Here is a 20284-nt window from a genome sequence, read left to right as displayed (position 1 = left end):
AGATTAAAACAGATGAAAATTACTGGCAAGAAGTGCTTCGGCACGTGGTAGAAGTCGTTAAACATGTGGCAATAACGAAATTTTTAGATCCCCAAATAATGGTGACTATTTAGGTTCTCTGGAACCAATTGCTTATTTTGACCCATTTTTGAAACATCATCAGCCAAGAGCATGGCTCTAAAGGTCGAAACTATCCGTTATATTTGCCCAACACTACCAGTGAAGAATTCATCAGTACTATCGGAAACAACGTATTATGTAAAATAGTTGGCGAAATTTAGCGAAATATTTTAGACTAGTTGCAGATTCAACAGTAGACACGATACATGAAGATCAGCTAGCTGTTGTAGCAAGGTATTGTTTTGACGGAAGAACTCACGAAAGAATGTCTTAGGAAGGATATCCTAGACTCTTTGTAAAATGCAATATTAGGATAGAAGACTGCCGTACGCAGTCCTATGACAATGCGAATAACATGAGTGGAAAGTATTCAGATTTAAATGCGAAGGTAAAGGAACTGAATTCATTAGCGTTTTGTGTGTCCTGTGTTGCGCACTCTGTGAACCTCGTGGCCCAAAGTAGTGTAGCGGAAATCTTCAGAATCAGTTGATATTTTCCAAGTTTTGCTACGACTGTATGTCTTTCATGTAGCTTCTATTCATCGTTGGCACACTCTTGTGAAGAATAATGGGCGACGTTAGGCATTTAAGATATTGTTCGATACTAGATAGTCGTGCCGTACGGAAGCGAGATCAACCACTCGACGAAATTTCGATGCCGTTTACCTGTCACTTGAAGAACAAAGAAATATATATATATATAATTGGGGTTTTCACTTAAAGAGCGCATTTGGACTAAACTACATGGCCAGTTCCTTTTGCTGCCTTCCTTGCTGCCCAAACTTCCCACATTCGCTCGCTGTGTTTCTGTTTCCGGCCCTCTGTCCATGCTTCTTGTCGGCTTTGTGTCTTCGGCTTCATCTTGATTGCCTTTTTGGTTGCCCATATTTCTTTCATCTTCCGGCTGTGATATCACGCGAGATGGGCAATGATCTCTTCTGCGCAGATTCACACCAGGCTCGAACTCTCACAGGAAACAGCGAAATGCCGCAAGTAATGAGGATAATGGGCAAAGGACACTACGTTAGTAGTGTGTGGGTAAGTTGAGAATTTGGGTCTGACAGGAGGCGTTCTAAGCTAGTCCGTGCAATAGCAATGACCTCTGTGTCCCGGTGGCAGCCGGCACGGTAACTCAGCGTGTTCGGTCAGAGGGTTAGCTGCCCTCTGTAATAATAATAATAATAATAATAAAAAAAAACTGAGTAAATGGATCAACGACGAACTGAAACGGGTGTCTTGCCACGTCAGCCCCGAGCAGATACAACGAACAAAAACGAACAAAATGAGATTAAAAAAAAAAAAAAGGTGGCTTAGTGGTCAGAGCTTCCGCCTAGTAAGCAGGAGACCTGGGTTCGAGTCCCAGTGCAGCACAAATTTTCAGCTTTCCCCATTGATTTCAATCACTGCCTACTCGCAGTCAAAGTCTGTAATTCTTTTGTGTAACAATCACAAGGGTTGAGGTCTGGGGCCCTGTGAGGCCAATCATGACGGAAGTGCAGCTCAGCACGCGATCCTCACCAAACGATGTGCGAAAGAGATCTTTCACACACGTAGTAATATTGTGTGGAGTTTCATCCTGCATATAAGTTGTGCCTTCCAGCAAGTGTTTATCATCTGGGTTAAGGATGATTTAACATATCGGCGTACCTCACACCCTTCTTATTGGTCAACTGAAATGTAGCACACTGCATTTTCTCGAAGAAAAAGGGTCCGAGCACGACTGAAATGGTAAATCCACGCCACGCCGTGACTTTCTCGCCATGAAGTGGTGTTTCCACGACAGTTCTAGGATTTTCGGTAGCCCAAATTCTGCAGTTGTGTGTGTTGACAGATCCTCGAACGTGAAATGGGCTTTGTCGGTCCACAACTCGTTAGGCATCTAATCGTCATCATCCCCAAGTGTTTTGAGTGTCCACACCGTAAATGCTCTCGGAGTCACAATATCGGTGGCTAACAGCTTATAATGACGCTAAATTTTGTAAGGATAGCATTGGAGGGTACGCATTAGAGCTCTCCAAACAATAGTGCGTGGAACGCAGATCCAACGTCATGAGCGCTGACTTCACCATGCGGAGATGAGTACACTAAAGTCTCCATTTCTTTTTGCGCTGTCCGAGCACCAGTAGCCTACTACGGGACCGATGTTCTAATTCTATACAACCCGTGGCTTCGAACTTCGTGATCATTTTTTTCACAGTGACTCTTGTCACTGGACCTTTACCCATTCGAATACCCTTCATAAGGTGATAGGATCGTAAAGCTGCAGTAGCGGATTCTACATTCTAACAAAAAAACATTGCCGGTAGGTGTGGTTGTGCGGTTCTAGGCGCTTCAGTCTGGAACCGCGTGACCGCTACGGTCGCAGGTTCGAATCCTGCCTGGGGCATGGATGTGTGTATGTCCTTAGTTTAGTTAGGTTTAAGTAGGTCTAAGTTCTAGGGGACTGATGACCTCAGATGTTAAGTCCCATAGTGCTCAGAGCCAATAAAGCAACACTTACAGTGAGTTTTCTGGCAAAATCAACATGCCACTACTGCTGGTTCATCCGACTCCCTCCTTCTCTACAGTTCATTTTATACACGATTCTCATGCGGCGTCATTCTCACGCTGTTATCCAGCAGCCGGCAGCGGTGGCCGTGCGGTTCTAGACGCTTCAGTCCGGAACCGCGGGACTGCTACGGTCGCAGGTTCGAATCCTGCCTCGGGCATGGATGTGTGTGATGTCCTTAGGTTAGTTAGGTTTAATTAGTTCTAAGTTCTAGGGGACTGATGACCTAAGATGTTAAGTCTCATAGTGCTCAGAGCCATTTGTTATCCAGCGTCAATTGTTGGTCGGTTCCTGCATTCGATTTTGGTTTTAAAAAAAAAGTCATTTCAGGCTTGTACCTCAACTTTTACCTCTCTACCTACTTTCTTCCGTAAATTTGAGAATTTTCAAATTTTAACGGACTTTTGGGCCACCCTGTACATTTGTTGAATTCTTGGATGACGTGTTGTCACGAATGGAGAAAACTAACAAATACTTGCAAAAATTCTGGACTGGACTTTATCAGCAGGTATTTAGCGTTTAGATCATTGATTCTGTTTTTCAGCTCTGCTGCTGAAAATTCTGACCATCGGAAAAATATTCCTGTCGGAGCACAAAAAAGGGAATATGTACTTTTTTAAAAGAAAAAAAGAGAAAGAGTGTGAGAGAGACTGACAGAAAAGTGGGAAACAAGTTGCCTCAGTTCTCATTCTCTCTTTGTCATTCCAATATATTCGCTCTCATTTAACACAGACCAAACTAAATCCCTGTACCCATTCTCCCTTTGTAGTTAAGCTTTCACTCTCACTATCTCCTCCTCACTGCTTGTGTGTGTGTGTGTGTGTGTGTGTGTGTGTGTGTGTGTGTGTGTGTGTCCCTCCCCTTGATTTACAGTATATCCCACTGCCACTGTCTCCTCTCTTACACTGTCTCCTTTTGCCTTTCTCTCTCTGCCATATCTTAACACCTCATTAAATTCTGAGGGAGGGACCAACTTATGTTTTCCTTATACCCATGTGTTTAAAATTTCCACCCAAAATGCGCCCTCCCCTACACCTACATGTTAAAGTTCGCCGGTCATTAAGGATCCGGACACCCCAAGCCTCTGCTTTTTTCATTTTCACTGTCTCCTCTCTTCTGTTTCCACTGCTTTTATCTTCATCCACCCCTCTTTTTCCTTTACTGCCTGCCTCTCACTAACCATCAATATCGCCTCCATTTGTCTGCCATTACTATTGACTTCATCTATCATTCTCTCTCTCTCTCTCTCTCTCTCTCTCTCTCTCTCTCTCTCTCTCTCTCTCTTTCACTGCCACTTTTTTCCTTCCACAGTCACAATATTCTCTCTCTCTCTCTTCTACTGGTTTCCTCTCTCTTCCACCTCCATTGCCTCTCTGTTACTCTCTTTCAGCACAAGAAAGGCTCGAATATGTTCACATGCCATATTTCTTGGAGTAGAAGGCTGAGTATTTTCTTGATGGTTCCCTTCTTTTTTCCTGCTACAGCAAGGTGTGCTGCTTGTATAAAACTAATTTATAGGTCAGTAAAATTTTGACAATTTATTGATATAGTTCGACACATTCATTTACTTCGACTCATATAAACAACAAATAAGTACGTATGGTGTAAGGTTAACACAAAATTGTTTGCTTTAAATTTTTCTGGATACTTTGCTCATCGATCGCAATTCATTGAAAATGACCGGCTTGTGATTTATATAGATAAAAGCATAAAAATATTATTAAAAATATTTAAACGAATTTGCAGTCCTACCAGTTTTACATAAGTTTTTGCAGTCATTTCAAGTTATTTGCAGGCATGTTAAAACCATTTTTGTTATGGCGTAAAGTCAAGCACCAGCACGCCAGTTGGGAACGAAAGAGAAGAGACGGCTGTGAGAAGTAGTCAGCCAATCGCACGTTGACCGACACCCTTCCAGGACGACAACGTGACAGCAGCGGCCCCTAGGTGAAGAAGACGTGTAAGTGCCACGCCCGACTGGTGACGGCCCACTTGGAAGCAGCTTCAAAGTTAGCCACTTCGATAGCAGTTCAGGGCAGACTTTTGTCAGTTAGAGGTCAGCAGTCACTGCAGACCGATTATTTCGTATGTCAACCTTTGCTTGCGACGCATCTGTGCAGTTAAGTATTGTATTTGATTAATTGTAATAAAACTCATTAATACGAGTTATTTCATTGACTGTCTAGCGAATCGAGTAGGCAGAATACATAGACAACTCTTTTTAGCCCATATTTTGTCACTGCAGTGCCGCTTTGGGCATATTTGTAAATGTGTGAAGTGTCTATTCCACATACAGTGCGTTAAACTTTTACTGGAGAAAAACGCTGACTACAAACCCTCGCGATGACCCTAGAACCTTTCCATGTGTTCACTACCCCATTTAAAGCTACATTTAGGCCTCAGACCAGATATTACGTGCAATTTACGTGCGCAAGTTCGTTAACTTTAAACCTCTGGATCACGGTGATTGATAATAATATCGAAAAAGGTTTCAAGAATCTATGAGATCGTCACCTTTACGAACACTGGTAAAAACATCGATGATATGCCATGAACAGAAATCCTCACAATTGGTACTCTGGTACCCAAAAGTCGCTGTTTTTCTTATGTATGTTGATGATGGATATACACTACTGGCCATTAAAATTGCTACCCAAAGAAGAAATGCAGATGATAAACGGGTATTCATTGGACAAATATATTATACTAGAACTGACATGTGATTACATTTTCACGCAATTTGGGTGAATAGAGTCAAACAGAGCTTGGATGGCGTGTACAGGTACAGTTGCCCATGCAGCTTCAACACGATACCACAGTTCATCGAGAGTAGTGACTGGCGTATTGTGACGAGCCAGTTGCTCAGCCACCATTGACCAGACTTTTTCAATTGGGGAGAGATCTGGGGAATGTGCTGGCCAGGGCAGCAGTCGAACAATTTCTGTATCCAGAAAGGCCCGTACAGGACCTGCAACATGCGGTCGTGCATTATCCTGCTGAAGTGTAGGGTTTCACAGTGATCGAATGAAGGGTAGAGCCACGAGTCGTAACACATCTGACATGTAACGTCCTCCGTTCAAAGTACCGTCAATGCGAACAAGAGGTGATCGAGACGTGTAACCAATGGCACCCCATACCATCACGCCGGGTGATACGCCAGTGCGGTGATGATGAATACACGCTTCCAATGTGCGTTCACCGCGATGTCGCCAAACACGGATGCGACCATCATGATGCTGTAAACAGAACCTGGATTCATCCGAAAAAATGACGTTTTGCCATTCGTGCACCCAGGTTCGTCGTTGAGTACACCATATCAGGCGCTCCTGTCTGTGATGCAGCGTCAAGGTCTAATCGTAGGTATGGTCTCCGAGCTGATGGTCCATGCTGCTGCAAACGTCGTCGAACTGTTCGTGCAGATGGTTGTCTAGCAAACGTTGCCATCTGTTGACTGAGGGATCGAGACGTGGCTGCACGATCCGTTACAGCCATGAGGATAAGATGCCTGTCATCTCGACTGCTAGTGATACGAGGCCGTTGGGACCCTGCACGGCGTTCCGTATGACCCTCCTGAATCCACCGATTCCATATTCTGCTAACAGTCATTGGATCTCGACCAACGCGAGCAGCAATGTCGCGATACGATAAACCGCAATCGCGATAGGCTACAATCCGACCTTTATCAATGTCGGAAACGTGATTTTACGCATTTCTCATCCTTACACGAGGCATCACAACAACGTTTCACCAGGCAACGCCGGTCAACTGCTGTTTGTGTATGAGAAATCGGTTAGAAACTTTCCTCATGTCAGCACGTTGTAGGTGTCGCCACCGGCGCCAACCTTGTGTGAATGCTCTGAAAAGCTAATCATTTGCGTATCACTACATCTTCTTCCTGTCGGTTAAATTTCGCGTCTGAAGCACGTCATCTTCGTGTTGTAGCAATTTTAATGTAGAGTAATGTATTATTACTTTTCTGATGTTAATTTCATGTACTGACTCGTCGATGATCATGGAAATTTGCTCCTCCGTTTTGTTATACTAAACTAGATGTGTAAAATATAAATAAAACCGCAAACACAACCGGGAAGTCACAGTCAGCTGCAGGTGGAACGTTCCTGATAGCATTTCTGTTATTTGTAAACAAGTGAAGGCAATGCTCCTAGCGACCTTAAGAGTTGAACGAGCGGGAAAAATCGCATGCTACTTTTAAAAATTTTCGCACAAGCACGGGCCGGATAAAATCTCTACGCGGGACAACCCTCTCGTACAAAATACTCATTTGAGCAACAGCTGTGTGAAGCTGTTGGTAGAGTCGGCGTAGGAATACGGTGGCTGACCAGGTTTCGTCTAAAGGGCTGGGTGAGTTTATTCGTTTGTTCGGAAGTGACGGCCACCAAGTGTTTTCCACCTTTCGGCCGGTCGGCTATGGCAGAATCGGGGCACACGCCCTGCAATATTTCTCAAACGACTTTACAGAAATTACTCGGTAAAAAAGAGAAAAGTTATTTTTGGTTTACTTGTAGCTTTATATGTCAGGTTCATTATGACGTGCCCATCATTTCGTTAATGGTCATAGTTACTATGATATTTACGTGGAAGTAAGACATTGCGACAAATTCGAAAAAGTTTGCAATAAAAATAGGGTTCGTTATGATTTTGCGTTTGGTGCATATTACATAATGTGTTGCTGTTTATGAAGTTTAGCTAACGTATTGAATATTTCTTTAGTGTTGCGTTTCATCCCTGTGGACGAAGGAGACCGAGTTACGAGGCGATTATATTGAGAGCATCTAATACAATGTACGTCTGTGAATAAAGTCTTGTATGAATTTTAGCCGAGTTTCCACTATTTTTATTTAACCCTTGTATGTTTAAAAATGTGTTAGCAATGTCGAGAAAATTTATCCGACGTAACACATTCATTTGCGATCGCGTCGTGTAAGCGATAAGGTCAGAGTGAAATATCCACAACATTCCTTATATTTCATAAACGGTTTTAGATATCGAAATGAGACTTTGACAAATGATAGCACGCAAAGAGGAGCGTTTTTTGCCACATGGTTATTATTCAAAACATCGTTATCCTACTATTTATTCCACTAACTATAGATTTTTGTAATGAAAGAATTTAACTTTTAAGGGCCGTCGATAGCTGGTGATACCGTCGACATCCACGGTCGGTTTTGGAAGTGAAGTAAAATCTCTGGTCCTTCAAGCCATTTGGGTCGGCCGATATGGCCGACCGGTTCTAGGCGCTTCAGTCTGGAACCACGCGACTGCCTCGGTCGCAGGTTCGAATTCTGCCTCGGGCATGGACGTGTGTGATGTCCTTAGGTTCGTTAGGTTTAAGTAGTTCTAAGTTCTAGGGGACTGATGAGCACAGATGTTAGGTCCCATAGTGCTCAGAGCCATTTTTTTGTTAAGCCCCATAGTGCTCAGAGCCATTTGAATCATTTTTGAACCAAGCCATTTGGCTATCTGCATGAGCTGGCATTTTTGTTGTTCACTTCACTCTCCCTACGTCAGGGACACGCTGTCGGTAGCCATATTGTCCCTCGATAACCTAATTGTATTAAAATATCAGTGACTTTTGGGTAATATTAGTATAAAAGACACGGGTGGTGCTGACGCGGTTGGTGTTAGATTAGTGCACAGACGAGTTAGAACCATTACTGTCGGGCATGGCCGCGGCATAGCAGTAGGGCCACCCTGCGGTCTTACTGTGACGCCGACACTCACTTGCCTTTGCTTTACTGCCCCACTGTCTCTCTACATTTTGTACCATGACCGACACTTCAGTATTACTTTTATTTTCCCTCTATATACAGGGTTAGTTGTTAGTAACAGAAATGGTTAATAATTGCTGCTGCTGCAGAAGCTAAGCGAAAGACGTCAAAGGGGGACACATTTCTCATATCAAATGCCGCAAAGTGCGATTACTATTACCGTACTAGACAGTGTAAGTGTTGAAAAATGCCAAGATTCAGGTAGTAAGGATTTAATATGGTAGGGCTAATTTATGTAAGTTTGCAGACACATTTTTATGACAATATATACTGTATTCATTTCCAGCTATGTCCATTTGCAGGTAAGATTTATATAGGACAGTCATTTCCCTTCCTCCCCCCCCCCCACACCACCTCTTATCCCCCCTCCTCTCCCCCCGCCCCTCCCCTACCCTCCCCCTCCCAATTTGTACCGCAAACATTCCGGAAGTGTAAAGCGCAATTCACGTGCAGTTTTCACAGAAAAGATTGGTAGTCAGGGGCTCGTATTGTTAGCCAACCAATAGATTGGAATACTAGTTAGAAAATTCATTTTTGTGAAAACATACAGTTTTTAAATGGAACAATGGCTGTTGAAATTAATAAACTAAAATTAGGGTAAATTAGAATGTCAGTGGTGTTTGTTGCAGGATTCTAGAGGGAGTCGTTTACGAGACATGGTATTTTGGGAAGTTACCACACCAACACTTGTATGATACATGTGGTTTTATACACTAAAGAACAACAGAAATGCCTGCACTACTTATGTGGTTTATGACCAGCAACGAGACAACTGACTATTACAAGTTGTGCTCAGAATGACCACTGACAGCAGCAATACAAGCTTCCAATCTGGTATGGGATGACTGCTGCACATGTGCTAGCATTTCAGTGGAGGTGTCCGAGCAGGCTGCAGTAATACGTCGTTGCCTATCACCAGGTGTAGTTGGTATGTCCATGTAGATAGCGTCTTTCAGCTTTCCCACGGAAAAGAAATCTACAGCCATCAAATGCGGGGAACGGGCCGGCGAAGGTACAGGTTCACCGCGTCCAATCCAACAATTTGGAAACAATTCGTGAAGCATGCTGTAGTACTTCATGCACTATCGGCTGGATAGCCATCATGTTGGTACCACAGGCTCCTCTTCATCTGCAGAGGAATGTCTTCTAGCATCCAGAAGAGGGTCTCTTAGGAGACCGCAATACTTGTGCACATTTGGTGTCCCGTCTATGAAAAACAGGGCTAATAGCTGATGGTTCACTATTGCACACCACACGTTTATACTCCTTGGAGGCTGACATTCGACCTGACGAAGCCATCATGGATTGTCAACAGACCGATAGTGCGTGTTTTGGCAGTTTACCTGTCCATGATTCGAAATGTAGCTTGATCACTAAACAAGATACATGATACATCTTGGGTATCCTGTCTTAATGCCCATGTACAAAAGTTAACACTATTCTTATAATCGTTTCTATGCAGCTCTTGGTGGAGAGAGATGTTATGTGGATGGAAACTATGTGGATGGAGAATATGTAGGACACTTTGTAAGGTGGCAGAATAAATGGTCAGATTTGCACCTTACATGAGAGCTTTATACGTCGCAACAAGAAGGTGAATATGACACCTAATATAATTCAGTGGTTATGAGAACGTTTGCCTATCGGTATGTAATGCAAAAAGGGATGACAGTCAGTCGGCGGTAGTTAACACACCATTCCTATACAATGCATGTCTTTGAGTGGAAGGTGGAACAGGCAATGCGACTTTTTAGTTTGAAAAGCCAGGCGGACAACAGTCTAGCGAAGGTGCACTGCAGGGGTTATAATGGAAACCACTTAAAGGGGTGGCAGGAGGAAGTTCAGCGACCCTGACCACATGATTCAGGAGGGAGGACTGCGTGTAGCGGCACATCTGTACAAGGGACAGAGAAAAATCTTTACAAAGCTGCGTTTCGGAATTCCAATGGGATACGAACAAAAAATAGTAACGCATTTCGATCACATGTCCAGCGAGTGCAGCACACGGAAAGGTCAATGTACTTTAGACGTCTAGAATAGGTACAAAACGACCGATTGGCGGAAACACACTAGACAGGAGAAAAATATTGATGTTTGATAGAAGGGGCATTGCGATTGGTAGAGAGAGTTTCCACAAAATAAGAGGAACGCTCCTATTGGTCGAAAAAGGCCATGATGTGAAGAATGAACGAACTCAAGTGGGGGAGTAAGTTATGCCATGAGTAGGACAAGAGAGAAATTTTGGGGGACTCTTCTCTGAACTGGCATCAAGTGCAGAACAGAGCGCTTAACGGTCTGTATGACGCAGAGAAGAAATTTGTGTGGACAGTGCGTTCACTGTCGCTGCAATCCAGCTAGAGATTAGCTGTAGCAACGTTTAGCTCCAACTGTGTACATTGCCACATACTAAGACTAGGGCTGAGTATAAGTTTTCTCGCATAATGAGAAACATAGGGAAAGTTTCTGCTGGAAAGTTCAGCAAAGGCCTGATTAGTTTTGTAGGAATTTCAGTGGGAGAGAGCAGCCTTGCAGTTGGCAACTCGTCGCAGCTTAAGGTAAATATTGTGTGCAGAGGCGTAATCTTTCTTGGTTCACCAGCTTGCTTCCACTTTAAACTCGAGCGGCCTTGGGTAATCTTGCGCTCAAATTTGTCACATAACTAACCATCCACCGTAGATTTGATTGTCATCTTAAATAGTACGGAACTTTGAACCGGAATCGGACGATTTTCGTAGTACTGACCAACATCATAACGTATGTGTAGGAGCAATTTTGTAAAGAAACTTCCAATTAAACTTTCATATTATTGCGCTTTGGAGTAATGTTCTTTCGGAGAGTTAATATTTAATAGTGTTGTGTATAGGATTATTTCACTTTTTGATGTTGGCGAGATGTGTTATCCGTTGCGCTGTTTTTATGTCGTCGAGTTGAAAACTGTGTAAAAGCTGTAATTTTTGTGCTAAAATTTGCGACTTTAAACTTGTCATTTCAACTTACACAGTTGTTCTCAATTCTAGAGTAAGCGCCCACATTACAACTTGTGTGACTGGGGCCAACGAGAAATATGGGCTCTGCAAAAAAAACGTGTGATGTCACACTAGTCGCCTTGTCCGCCACACTTGGGGAATGCTGGGCTCCGTGCAGGACCCACGGGAAATCAATATTTCATTGAAAAGGTGCCCAACAATGGTCTTAACTTTGTTGTGTGATATCGAGAACTCCCATGCTTTTAAACACGGAAGTCAAGACTTACTAAATTTGTCTGACGTACTTACCCGCTCCCAGCCGGAGATGTCTGCTGGCACTATAAGACCTGCAGTGTCACGTGCTGTGACGTACGCGTCTCGGCGTGTCTTTCTCGTGGGCCTAGAGCGTGACTCATGTCACTTCCACGCGTGATTGCGTGGGAGCAACGTGCGGATCAATTGCAACAGCAGCAAGAAAATTAATGTCTCTTCTTCGGTCGTCTCTTGTTCCCTTCTGTTACGTTGTCTAGGTGTTACACCACCACTTCCACGTGACTGACTGGCTGATAAATAACTGCCGAGATGGTTGGTGTCTATACAGGAACAAATTGCATTCTTCCTACACTCTTCATACATTATGACCATGTAGGCTTTTTCTGCATCCGTAAATCTCGTCCTCCGCTCACGACCTACTGCCTGGATAGACACACTAACTGACTAGCAAGTAGCAATGCACTCAAGGAGCACACTGTAAGCAGACGTAACATAGTACCTAGCAACTACGCAGTTTGAATGACACAAACAAGTGTCAATGAGGAAACTTCTTAAAAAACGATATCTCAAACGAGTCTCACCAGAACCCTGCAACAAACACCACTGACATTCCAACTACCCCACTTTCAGTTTGTTAATGTAAATAGGCAGTGTTCTATTTAGGAAACTGGATGTCTGCCTAAAAAATAGACTTTCAAAGTACTGTTGCAGTCTGTTGTTCGACTAACAATCCGAGCAGTGACTACCAGTCCATTCTGTGAAACCTGCACATCAATAGCACTTTCCATTTCTGCAATATATTTGCGGTGCAAGTGATTCACCCTGTATATTGTGCCTATTTTAACGTAGACACAATAGGAAGTTACACTACCAACTCGTATGATATGAAGAACGATTATGTGCAGTTAGTATTATAGTCACACTAAGGACGAATCCATACAATATCGACTGAAAAAATTGGAATTTGTTTGTGAGATTGTGGAACATTCCCACTTCAGCCCCTATAGTTTCATGAAGTGTCGGCGCTGTACGTAGCCTTCAAAATGGCGTCTGTAATGGAGGTGTGTTCCAAGCAGAGAGCTGTCATTGATTTCTTTTGGCGGAAAACCAAAGCATCGCGGATGATGTCTACAGAGACCTAGCAGTGAACAAAAGCACGATGAGTCGTTGGTTGAGGCGTATGCCATCAACGCAACAAAGTCGCACAAATCTGTCTGGTCCCCCACATGCCACCTGACCGCACACAGCTGTGACTCCTGCAGTATTGGAACGTACAGACACTCTCATTCGACGTGATCGAAGAACACAACCAAATATCTCGCTGCAGAACTGTACTCCCTGTTGATAGCGTTGATACACTCGTCCACCGTTTGGGGTACTTAATGGCGTGTGTCCGCTAGCATTCTCGTCGCCTGACGGAAGACGAAGGATCATCTGTGCAGAACTGCTTGCGCATTAGCAGCATCCCAAGAACTGGTGCCACAAAACATCTCCTCTAAAGAAAAAGTTCAAAGCCACTCCCTCAGCTGGTAAAGCCATGGCGACTGTCTCTTGGGAGTCTGAAGGCGTTATTCTGTTTGATGTCCTACCTCACTGTGAAACGATCAAGTCTGAATTGTATTGTGCTACCCTCAGGAAACTGAAGAAACTACATTAGCGTGTTAGTTGCCATAAAAATGCAATGAACTTCACCTTCTCCATGACAAGGCAAGACCTCACACAGGTATGAGGACCAGAGAGCAGCTCACAACACTTCACTGAACTGTTCTTCCTCATTCTGTCCTACAGTCCGAATCTCGCCCCCTTCCATCTATTTGGCCCAATGAAGAGTGCACTCTGCGGGAAGCAGTACGTGATTAGGGGGAGGTCTGATAAAGCAAAACTTGGCTGCGACGTCGACCAATAGAGTGGTACCATGCGGGCATACAGATCCTCCTAGTAAGGTGGTCTAAAACAACCGCACTGAATGAAGATTATGTCGAAAAATAGGATTTTGTAGCCAAAGAGTGGGGAATAATGTGGTGTGTTGGAATTCTCAATAAAACCAACCTGATTTTCCGTCATGCCGTGTTTGAGAGCACTTAGAAACTTGCAAGAAACTTTACATATAATTTCGAACCTTTACGAAACTTTTTCTCACTGACGACACCCACAAAACCATGGAATCAAAAAAGTTTATCGCTTACTGTATTTCCGCTGCTCATGCACAAAATTACTGCATGAAGCATGACATTTTAATTTATTACTTATTACCACTGACTATATTCGTAACATTTTGCAGACAGTATTCACTTATACCACTGAATGTACCAGAAAAATTACATCATTGTACGATAATTAGGTCGGGAGATATGATGTCAAATACTGAGATGCATGAAAAAGTGCTGCATCATACTAGAAGTTAAATATTTAACTTCGTTGCTACTAAATATTCGCAGCAATTTTCGCAGACAGTATACACGTCTGCCATCGAATGTACCTACAAAAATACACTCCTGGAAATTTAAATAAGAACACCGTGAATTCATTGTCCCAGGAAGGGGAAACTTTATTGACACATTCCTGGGGTCAGATACATCACATGATCACACTGACAGAACCACAGGCACATAGACACAGGCAACAGAGCATGCACAATGTCGGCACTAGTACAGTGTATATCCACCTTTCGCAGCAATGCAGGCTGCTATTCTCCCATGGAGACGATCGTAGAGATGCTGGATGTAGTCCTGTGGAACGGCTTGCCATGCCATTTCCACCTGGCGCCTCAGTTGGACCAGCGTTCGTGCTGGACGTGCAGACCGCGTGAGACGACGCTTCATCCAGTCCCAAACATGCTCAATGGGGGACAGATCCGGAGATCTTGCTGGCCAGGGTAGTTGACTTACACCTTCTAGAGCACGTTGGGTGGCACGGGATACATGCGGACGTGCATTGTCCTGTTGGAACAGCAAGTTCCCTTGCCGGTCTAGGAATGGTAGAACGATGGGTTCGATGACGGTTTGGATGTACCGTGCACTATTCAGTGTCCCCTCGACGATCACCAGTGGTGTACGGCCAGTGTAGGAGATCGCTCCCCACACCATGATGCCGGGTGTTGGCCCTGTGTGCCTCGGTCGTATGCAGTCCTGATTGTGGCGCTCACCTGCACGGCGCCAAACACGCATACGACCATCATTGGCACCAAGGCAGAAGCGACTCTCATCGCTGAAGACGACACGTCTCCATTCGTCCCTCCATTCACGCCTGTCGCGACACCACTGGAGGCGGGCTGCACGATGTTGGGGCGTGAGCGGAAGACGGCCTAACGGTGTGCGGGACCGTAGCCCAGCTTCATGGAGACGGTTGCGAATGGTCCTCGCCGATACCCCAGGAGCAACAGTGTCCCTAATTTGCTGGGAAGTGGCGGTGCGGTCCCCTAAGGCACTGCGTAGGATCCTACGGTCTTGGCGTGCATCCGTGCGTCGCTGCGGTCCGGTCCCAGGTCGACGGGCACGTGCACCTTCCGCCGACCACTGGCGACAACATCGATGTACTGTGGAGACCTCACGCCCCACGTGTTGAGCAATTCGGCGGTACGTCCACCCGGCCTCCCGCATGCCCACTATACGCCCTCGCTCAAAGTCCGTCAACTGCACATACGGTTCACGTCCACGCTGTCGCGGCATGCTACCAGTGTTAAAGACTGCGATGGAGCTCCGTATGCCACGGCAAACTGGCTGACACTGACGGCGGCGGTGCACAAATGCTGCGCAGCTAGCGCCATTCGACGGCCAACACCGCGGTTCCTGGTGTGTCCGCTGTGCCGTGCGTGTGATCATTGCTTGTACAGCCTTCTCGCAGTGTCCGGAGCAAGTATGGTGGGTCTGACACACCGGTGTCAATGTGTTCTTTTTTCCATTTCCAGGAGTGTATATCATTGTACGACACACATTTCAGGAATACGACGTCGTAAACGTTGAGCTACGTGAAAATGAAACTGCTGGGCGAAATTCGCTTGAGATACGGATGAAATTAGTGTACAAAAACGTGGGAAATATTTTAAATATATGTGAAATATATCTGAGGCGTGTGTATGCGGGCAAAGCCACAAGTAAAAAGCTTAAACTAAACCACTGCAACGATATCAATCAAATTTGGTACACACATTATTTACGATCTGGAAAGAAATACTGTAGAAGTAAGGACCACCAGCCTCCTACGGGGGAGAGGATGATAACTTGGAGACAGAAGGGGGAGAAGGAGATGAACATATAACAAAGGGAAAGGAGGAGAGAGGCACAGATAGGAGGAGGAGGAGGAGGAGGAGGAGGAGGAGGAGACATACAGCGAAATGAGAGGGGGAAATGGACGGAGAGAGGTGAAGGAGGGGATAGTCAGAGCAAGGGAAGAGGAGGAGATAGGCAGAGACAGAGGGAGGAGGAGCAGGAGGAGATGAACAGACAGCACAGAAGGAGGAAATGGACAGAGAAAGGGAAGAAGGGGAGATGGACACACAAAAGGAAAGGGGAGGAGATGAACAGGGACAGGGTGAGGAGGACGTGGAATTAGAGGGGGAGGAGAGGATGGACAGAGGGGGAAGGAGCAGACGGACAGAGCTAGGAGCAGCAGATTGACAGATATAGGGGAAGAGGTAGTGGACAGAGACAGAGGCAAGATGAGATCGACAGAGATAGGGGTTGGAGGAGGTGGACAGAGAGGAAGGAATTGAATAGAGAGAGTGGGAAGGAGGACATGGTGCAATAGAAGAATACAATAAATACATACTCAGGTAATGCAAGCTACTCAGCTAGTGAAGCTTTAAAACATGGTACCAGAAAGTAAAAAATGACGAATATCATCCATAGCAATGCCTTCAAAACACTTCATAAACGACTTTTTGGATAGGGAAGGTATGTGGGGGTGGGGGAGAGGGTGGGGAGGAGGAAGGAGGGGGGGGGAGGGCATACTCATGTGTGCGTGTATTTATTGTTGTCTTGCCAAGTTTAATACAGAAGAATGAATAAAGAAAAGCCGATTAAAATAATAGGGTACAACTCACTAATTTGCTTCTCGTAATATTCCAAGTTCAGTGCCTTTCTGAACACTTTCAGTTCAACATACGCTGAAGCCCTTTTGGAAAGGGTCACAACAGACTCAGCAATACGATCAAGCACAGTACAGCTACCTAATAACAAAACCACAATACAGACAGATTTGAACTGTGCAAAATCTTTTAAACAAGCGAATTGCCCTTTCATTTGTCTCTTTAAAGCTGTAAGGGCTCCCCCCCCCGCCCCCCCTACCCCCCGCCTCGCCGGATGTTCGAGTCCTCCATAGGGCATGGGTGTGTGTGTTGTTCTTAGCGTAAGGTAGCTTAAATTAGATTAAGTAGTGTGTAAGCTTAGGGACCGATGACCTCAGCAGTGTGGTCATATAGGTCTTACAACAAGTTTCCAAAAAAACTGTAAGCGCAATTCATTCCAGTTATCCAATACAGATTGTTCAGATGACTACAATATAGTGGTACAAATTCAATGGGACTTTTGAACCGGATCCACCTGTGCTAGCGGTTTAACGACATTCAAACACTGCAGTGCGCTTACCAGCAAATCTGACGCTTGCCCAAGTTACGTGACTTGGGAGGTAACTCCTGCTCTGCGCACCCAATATGTTTCCTTATTCTGTGGCCACACAACCAATGACATGCCACATTATATACACTCACTGACAACAACACGCAAAAAGCTCAGATATTTGGTGGGTGTAAGGTTTTTCATACACCACTCATCATTGCCCAAGGAACGGAATCCCTACGCAGACGTCCAAACCATTCTTAGGTGAAGGAACGTCTATGGAAGCAGGACTGTAGCGCGATCTTTGAGAGTTACTCACAGCAACGGCCGAATTCTATGCCTGGATCAAAAACAGTAGCTCAAGGCTTAAACACGCACCCTCACTGAGATGCTCGAATGGACTTTACTATTTTGGTATTCACTTTCAAGAGAAGGAATCGAAAATTGTCTCGCGATGGACTCACATCGGAAAAGAGGTTTCAGCCTATACAAATTATAGAATTCCGTCGTAACTTTCATTAGATCTTACTGATGTCGCTTCAGTATTGGTTCCAGTGAAGAGCGTACGTACAGAGGCAAGGTATGTAGAACACATTTTCCGACACACACACACACACACACACACACACACACACACACACACACACACACACACACACCAAACATCGTTAGAATGTCATTAAGATCGAAAGCTACAGCGATAATGCTTGAAAACGTCTCTTAGGCAGACTAAATAAGAAACGAAGTTTGTTTACAGGTAAGAGAGGGTATATTCGCTTCCCTAAAATGTCTGGATAAAATGTCTGTCTGCTCTATGCTGCGAGTGATACACGAAACATGAGTTGCGATTTCGAATTGGCTCTTAAGCACTGGTCGTTCAATTAGTTCAACGGCACAGAGCTTGGCTTTTACGTGCGAGTCCCACCCACAGTTTTAAGTATGAGAGTGCGACTAATATGAAGATTTATTATTCAGATTAGCATAAAAAGCTAAAATATTATAAAACTGTGATGATGTTGCGCTGGGAAACAGAGAAAGAATACAAACCAGGTCAATGAAAAGTCTCAGATAACGCTCTAAATGTCTGAAGTTAACAGTCTTGCTTCACTATTTGCAGAACTCGCCAATATGAAGCAAATGAAGTGGAATTTTTCATTCTTGGGACAACATCAAGCCAATGAAATTTGTACTACAGGCGTTAGCTGTGGAGCAAATGTTAAGGGAGAAATGTTAGGGTTTAACGAGCCGTCCATGTCGAAGAAGTCAGATATGGAGTTCTACCTTACTTGGTCATAGCTCGGGTAAATATCTAACATAATTTTCTTGAAGGAGCCATCCTAGGTTTCTCCTTCAAAAACCTCGAGAAACTATGGAAGACTGAAATTAAGAGGATTTGTCGGAGATTTTGCACTTCACTTCTACTGAAGAAGAATCGTCCGTCTTTAAAAATTGCCTCTTCTTTTCCTCATTTTTTGTGAACGGCGTGAGCCAAAATGGTCATGCAATGCCACTTGCTAATGACACGGCTTTTATTGTCAAAGGAAATAATCCTACCCAGGCAGTCCTCGAATGACAAAATGTCACTTCTGCACTTAGTCCCCGTCCCTTTCTTACGCCAATGTGGAAGTAAGCAGCCTTCACCAAAGGTCATCATCTTCAGATCTCCTTCTGCGAAGGAATTTCAGAAGAGCTGGTGTCAGATAAGATGTGTAGCGTGAGTTTTTCATTGTTGTCCATCCAAGCTTTGTGGTCTTATTGGTGGTTCTCTCACTCTTGGTGCTGTTGTAAAACAGCAAAACATGGCATGATGTTTACAAACGATGGTCCTTCTGAATACAAAAAAATATTCCTGCTGAAGGAGCACTTTTGTATTTCTCCTTCTTTGGCGAGTTTGCACGCTGCCATTCCATCGATTACAGTTTTGTCTCCGGTTAAAGGTGATGCAACCAGATTTCATCTTCCTTCAACAATTCTTGCAAGTCATCTCCAGAATTCTCGCACTGTTCCAAAAAATTGGCTGCACACTGTCTTCCGTGTTTCTTCGTGGGCATCCCTCAACATTGTAGGAAACCATCTGGCGCAAACCCTTTTCAACTTCCACTGTCTCCATGTTCCGTACACACTCGCTCCTCCGACTCCCACACGGACTGACAGTTCGCTCACAGTTGAGTGTATCTAAGGCAAAATCAGATTACGAATAACCTATATGTTGACAGGAGCCTTCGCAGTGCTCGCTTGGCCATTGTGCGGGAGGTCCCGAGTAATGTCCTGCCACATTCTCCAGGCAATCTGCTTGCCCAACGACTAACTGTACTGCGATCAACAACGTCATCACACACCTTCTTCAGTCTCTTGTGATTGTTAGAAGTATAGATCACACAACACAGGAACTGTGTATAACAGCACGTTGCTTCCCGCGATCTTAAGGCGCAGCAGCCATCTTGAAGTGCTACAACAGCACAGCTTGCAGAAACAGGTTGAATTAAATCCGGTAAAAGCGAACATATAGAACAAAAAATATATTTTTAAAAATATGTTGCGCATTTATTTTGGAGAGACCCTTCTACATTCAGCAACTTGCGTAAGATGAACAACCACTATACTCGAAAGAAGGAAACCACAAACTTACAAAGTTGTTCTCTCGAAAATAAGACACAGCTTTGAGACAATTGCCTTAAGAATGTTCAGTTCACAACTAATGGAACTGCAGACGTTACTGCCGGAGAAAGTCAAGAAAAAAATTACAAAAGAACTAAAACTACACACAATACACTCAGTACATGAACTGTCTGTGGCTGATGACAGTAAATGGTTCTACTGAACTTTCTCCAGACTTCGCAAATTTATTGATGAAATTGGCTGAGTATCCAGATTTGCCTGGGTACGTATTTATGCCAGCCATCTACTAGTCCACCTTCACTTCCTCTCTGTCCACCTCTACCATTCTCTCTCTCTTTCCACCTCCTCCACCCCCTTCTCTGTCTGCCTCCTTGTCAATCTCTCTATCCATCCACTCCTTTCCCATCTATCGATC

The 20284-nt window shown here is 44.4% G+C and overlaps 1 protein-coding gene across 1 annotated transcript in view; it reads right to left on the bottom strand.

Annotated features, from left to right (window-relative positions):
- The window catches only part of LOC126199052 (modular serine protease-like), a 310593-nt gene that overhangs the window by 216359 nt on the left and 73950 nt on the right, over positions 1-20284 (bottom strand). The window lies entirely within an intron of this gene.

This window comes from Schistocerca nitens, chromosome 8, assembly GCF_023898315.1.
Source record: "Schistocerca nitens isolate TAMUIC-IGC-003100 chromosome 8, iqSchNite1.1, whole genome shotgun sequence".
Lineage (NCBI taxonomy): Eukaryota > Metazoa > Arthropoda > Insecta > Orthoptera > Acrididae > Schistocerca > Schistocerca nitens.
The sequence above is the reverse complement of the archived record's forward strand: the minus strand, read 5'-3'. Positions and strand labels throughout refer to the sequence as shown.